Here is a 6,273-nt window from a genome sequence, read left to right on the forward strand (position 1 = left end):
ATTTTTAGTAGAGACGGGGTTTCACCATGTTGACCAGGATGGTCTCGATCTCTTGACCTTGTGATCCACCAGCCTCGGCCTCCCAAAGTGCTGGGATTACAGACTTGAGCCACCGCGCCCGGCCTTTCACAGGACTTTTGAGCCCACTGAACCCTAACATGACCCTCACCTCTGGTCATTGGCCCTAACTCTCCAAAATAGAAGTTTGTCTGTTCATATGTGCTCTTCTTAATTTGTTTTCTTTTTTTGAGATGGAGTTTTGCTCTTGTTGCCCAGGCTAAAGTGCAATGGTGTGATCTCGGCTCACTGCAACCTCTGCTTCCCAGTTCAAGCAATTCTTCTGCCTCAGCCTCCCGAGTAGCTGGAGTTACAGGCATGTGCCACTGTGTCCAGCTAATTTTTGGTGTTTTTAGTAGAGACAGGATTTTGTCATGTTGGTCAGGTTGGTCTTGAACTCCCTACATCAGGTGATCCACCTACCTCAGCCTCCCGAAGTGCTGGGATTACAGGGGTGAGCCACCGTGCCTGGCTGGCTCTTCCTAGTTTTATCCCAGTCCTGTCTGTACTTCCTTCTCCTTGGTTTGAACTTCCACTGATGCTCTCCTCACCCCATCCCACTGTGCCCTCTAGAAGCCTGTTCTGTTGTTAACAAACTGCCCTAAGTTCTCAGCTGCACCACTGAATACTCTCACTCTCCTGACCTTTCCCTATGGATACTGGAGCCCAAGGAAGACAGCTCTTTAAATGGAGAGGAGCTACTGTACTCAGGGAAATACACCCGAGGAGCCTCATGCTGCTACTGTGAAGGCTGGAGATTTGGTGGAGGTTTTGGAAGGGGGTGAGTATATTTTGCATGTGGGAGGAATGAAAGTAAATGGCACCATGGCATAGGCTGTAAGGATTTCAAAAAATATCCACAAATTGACACTCCTCTCCTTTCAAAAGATAGGCTGTGGAGATTTAAAGAATACACATGGCCGGGCGCGGTGGCTCAAGCCTGTAATCCCAGCACTTTGGGAGGCCGAGGCGGGTGGATCACGAGGTCGAGAGATCGAGACGATCCTGGTCAACATGGTGAAACTCCGTCTCTACTAAAAATACAAAAAATTAGCTGGGCATGGTGGCGCGTGCCTGTAATCCCAGCTACTCAGGAGGCTGAGGCAGGAGAATTGCCTGAACCCAGGAGGCGGAGGTTGCGGTGAGCCGAGATCGCGCCATTGCACTCCAGCCTGGGTAACAAGAGTGAAACTCTGTCTCAAATAAATAAATAAATAAATAAATAAATAAAAGAATACACACACACACACACACACACAGAGAGAGAGAGAGAGAGAGAGAGAGAGAGAGAGAGAAAAAAGAATATCCACAAATTCTTTGACACTCCTTTCAAAAGACAGACCCTAATTTCCCTCCCCTTGAGTGTGGTCTGGTCTTAGTAACTCAATTCTAACAAATAGAATAAGGCAGAAATGATAGTGTGATTTCTGAGCCTGGATCATATAAGACATTGTGGCTTCAGTGTCTCCTTTGGATCACTTGCTCTGAGAGAAGCCAGCGGCCATGTCACAAGGACACCCAAGCAGCCGCAAAGAGAAGCACAGGGCAAGGAACTGAGGTCTCCTGCCAAAAGCCATGTGAGGGCACCATCCTGAAAGCAGGTCCTGGAGTGCCATTAACCCTTCAGACGATTGCAGCCCCAGCCTTGACATCTCAACTGCAACCTCCTGAGGGGCTCTGAGCCAGAACCACCTAGACATGCCAGTCCCTAATAAAATGCTTGTTTACCTATGTAACAAACCTGCATGTCCTGCACATGTATCCTGGAACTTAAAATAAAATTTAAAAAAATTACAGGCCGGGCGTGGTGGCTTACACCTGTAATCCCAGCACTTTGGGAGGCGAAGGTAGGAGGATCACCTGAGGTCAGGAGTTTGAGACCAACCCTACCAACATGGTGAAACCCTGTCTCTACTAAAAATACAAAAATTAGTCGGGCATGGTGGTGGCACGCCTGTAATCCCAGCTACTTGGGAGGCTGAGGCAGGAGAATCACTTGAACCCAGGAGGCGGAGGTTGCAGTGAGTGGAGATCACCCATTGCACTCCAGCCTGGGCAACAAGAGCAAAACTTTGTTTCAAAAAAAAAAAAAATAAAGTTTATTTGTTTATTTTGCCAAAGTTGAGGACACTTACCCGTGACACAGCCTCAGGAGGTCCTGATGACATGTGCCCAAGGTGGTCAGAGCACAGCTTGGTTTTACACATTTTTAGGGAGACAGGAAGACATCAATCAACTATGTAAAATAAACATTGGTTTGGCATGGAAAGGCAGGACAACTGGAAGTGGGGAAGAGGGCTTCCAGGTCACAGGTAGGTGAGAGACAAATGGTTGCATTTTCTGATTAGCCTTTCCAAAGGAGGCAGTTAGATATGGATTTATCTCAGTGAGCGGAAGGATGACTTTGAATAGAATGGGAGGCAGGTTTGCCACAGGCAGTTTCCAGCTTGAATTTTCCCTTTAGCTTAATGATCCTGGGAGTCCAGGATACTTTCCTTTCACAGGATCAAGGTTGGGCAGATTTGTCAGCAGCTCCTTCTAAGACTGGTGCTTTTGTAAACTTAGGGTTCCTTAGCTGTGACATCAATGCATGGTGTGCACAGCATCCACACAAGCTGCTCTGCATGACCTCTGTGGGATGCAGAGGGCAAGGGAACTGAGGCAAATGTGAAGCTTACACTGCCTGCTGTGCCACAAATAAGAAGAATCTTTTGTCCTTGACCCATATGTCTCATGCCTTCTGACAGCATCTGTGAGCCTCTGAAACTATGGCTAGCTAACTTGATAGCTTGCAAGTAGGGTAAAATTTTGGATCCTCCCCCATTCTTGACATCTTTTTTTTTTTGAGATGAACTTTTGCCCTTGTTACCCAGGCTGGAGTGCAGTGGCGAGATCTCTGCTCACCGCAACCTCCGGCTCCCGAGTTCAAGCAATTCTCCTGCCTCAGCCTCCCATGCCCGGCTAATTTTTGTATTTTTAGTAGAGACAGGGTTTCACCATGTTGACCAGGATGGTCTCGATCTCTTGACCTCGTGATCCACCCGCCTCGGCCTCCCAAAGTCCTGGGATTACAAGCGTGAGTCACCACGCCCAGCCTCTTGACACCTTTACACACACTTGACTATAAGTGCCTTGAGAGTAGGGACTGTGTCTCAATGGACGTTGCTTACCCTGTAGATGACAGAAAGTAGTTGCTTGTGGTAGGTAGTAACTACCTACTAACGCAGCTTTGGTCTAAAGGACTTTGGATGTAAGCACTCAGATTTATTTACTGAATCCAGCTCTTGAAAAAATTGCCACGACTACTTGTTTAGCCACAGATCTTCTTCCCCTGGTCATTAGATATTGTACATTCCTTGGGTTTGCAGAAGGTGAAGCCTCAGAGAAAGTGAAGTTTTGGGGGCTAAAAATTGCTACAGATAATTCACACTGTGAATAAGCCCTACTGCAGATAGTGGAGGTGACTAATTTATCAGACTGGGTATTTCGGGGAGGTAGTGTGCTGTGGTGCAGTGAGGATGGAAATGCTGGTCTTTGTTATTAGCCTCACAATAACATCAAATATACCATGCCATTTCCCAGAAGAGTCAGGATGATTGCAAACAGACCTGTCTGAGCTCGAATGAAGGAATGAATGAGAGCTTCTGGTGCCTGATCTCTTAGAAGTAAATTCTGCTAGTAAGTAAGCCTAGTCACGACCCTTTTGCAACATGAGTAAGCCCAGTCATGACCAGGCAAGACTGCTGGCCGGGCTTGCTCATGGGAGGGAAACCTTCCGGGCTGCAGCTTTAATCTGGGTTTTGAAGTGGAAGCTCATCGAATCATCCTTTTCTGGTTTAGGAGGAGGGTAAAAAGAATCTTGAGAGCATTTGAGCAGACATAGCTTTCAGAGGCAGACAAAGTCAATGGGGGGAAATGCTTTGCTCACAGTCTATGGCTGATGGCTATTAAAGGTCGCTTCATTTCATTTGTTATATATTTTTCTTTTTTTTTTTTAAAGACAGGGTTTCACCATGTTGGCCAGGCTGGTCTTGAACTCCTGACCTCAGGTGATCCGCCTGCCTCCGCCTCCCAAAGTGCTGAGATTACAGGTGAGAGCCACCACGCCCAGCCCATTTGTCATTTTATAGATTAAAAAACTGTATGCTAGCAGTGAAGTTGTCACCTGGAAAAATAAAAGAGAAAAAAATAGGTATACTGGCTAAATTCCTGAGATACGTGATTGCTTTGGGAGTTCCAATTGAACTCATTTCTATTTCATTAGACTGCTCATTTTATCTTCTTCCTTTGGCTCTGTTAAAACAGAAAAATTACAACGAATTTAGTTTAAACATCTTAACTGGCTTTTAGTTCCAATTCTACAATTGGGCAATGCTTCATTCTGTAAAATGGAATGAGTGTTCCGATGAGAAGCAGAAGTTGGTTTTACGGTTACAGACAGAAAAGGGCCCAGGAAAGCAGAAACAAAAAGTGGATTGGTTGGTACGAAGTTACTTTTCTTGTAAAAATTAAAGAACAGGGGACTTCTTCATGCCAGCTAAAACTGGCCTGCTTGGGGATTTTTGAGCCAGGGTCTCTTTCTAGCGCCTAGGCTGGAGTGCAGTAAGTAGAGGCACGATCTAAGCTTACTACAGCCTCAACCTCCCAGGCTCAAGTGATCTTCCCTCCTCAGCCTCCCAAGTAGCTGGGACTACAGGCGCCGGCCAACACACCTGGCTAACTTTTTCTTTTCTCTCTCTCTCTCTCTCTCTTTTTTTATTTTTTTGGTAGAGACAGGGTATCATTATACCTAGGCTGGTCTGTAACTCCTAAGCTCAGGCGATCCACCCACCTCGGCATCCCAAAGTGCTGATATTACAGACGTGAGCCATCACGCCCAGCCTGTTTGGGGATATGGTTAGCATCTCTCTCCCCGGATTTCTTGGAAGGTCAGATAAAGATCTTAGCTTTGGCGTGGTGGTGTGGAACTTCAGCATGAATAACTCCATTTTGATTTGGTTTGAGCCTAATGCAGGAGCTCAGAACTAACGACCTCCTCTACATTTTTTTTTTTTTTTTTTTTTTTGAGAAGGAGTTTCACTCCTGTTACCCAGGCTGGAGTGCAATGGCGCGATCTCGGCTCACCGCAACCTCCGCCTCCTGGGTTCAGGCAATTCTCCTGCCTCAGCCTCCTGAGTAGCTGGGATTACAGGCACGCGCCACCATGCCCAGCTAATTTTTTGTGTTTTTAGTAGAGACGGGGTTTCACCATGTTGACCAGGATGGTCTCGATCTCTTGATCTCGTGATCCACCCGCCTCGGCCTCCCAAAGTGCTGGGATTACAGGCGTGAGCCACTGCGCCCGGCCTCCTCTACATTTTATCTAACAGCTCTGACACCCTTCCGGCACACCCGGGGAACTTGGGTGCAGCATTCTAACGCCTGCTCAGCATGATTCCACATTTTCTCCAGTCCCATAATCCAGAGGAGGTTGGGCCTGGAGCAGGCTGGCCTCTGCAAGTTCCGGCTCCGTGCGTGTGTGAAGCAGTGCCATGCCCGAGAGGGGAGGAGCCGCGGTAGAGAAAGCCTAAGGCCAAGTGGAAAGGGGTGGGCCACGCTGGGACCCGCCCACCTCTCAAGCACACAACCCAGTCCAGCGAGGCAGTCACACCAAGGCAGGAAACGAGGGCCGAAGGGCGCGAGGGGCTGGAGGTGGCGCCCCTGTGCCCCGTTTGTTCTGCCAGGGCTGGGAAATAGACGCAGTCCCTCAGAAGCGCTGGCTGCGCTAGCTTAGGGTGGACGTGGGTAACGCTCAGCTGTCACCCCGCAGGCGCCCTTTTCGGGCGCTTGTTTCTGGGGGAGACCCGCACCAGCACGGAGAGAGACGGAGGGATGCACACGACCCCGGTGGGGCGCCACCGCGCCCAGTCGCCCCAGGCACGCGCCAACGCCCCGCCCTGTCCGTGACGCGCTCGCGCGGGGCCTCCGCCCCATCCCCCTCCCGCGCGGGCCCGGGCGCCCTGCCTCTGCCGTTCCCCGCCCCCTCGCCTCTGAGGCTGCCCTGGTAGCTGCCTGATCCAAGGCCCAGTAGCGTCTGCTTTCCTGAACCCCGCCGACGGACAGAGGCAGCCCACCTGCAGGACCGGTGCGTTCTCTGTCCACGGGGCCGCTCCGGAGCAGGTTGGAGTGGGCAGCGGGCGGCGCTGCGGGGACAGGCGCGGCGGACAGCCCCGGGGA

This window comes from Saimiri boliviensis, chromosome 12 (genome assembly GCF_048565385.1).
Source record: "Saimiri boliviensis isolate mSaiBol1 chromosome 12, mSaiBol1.pri, whole genome shotgun sequence".
Lineage (NCBI taxonomy): Eukaryota > Metazoa > Chordata > Mammalia > Primates > Cebidae > Saimiri > Saimiri boliviensis.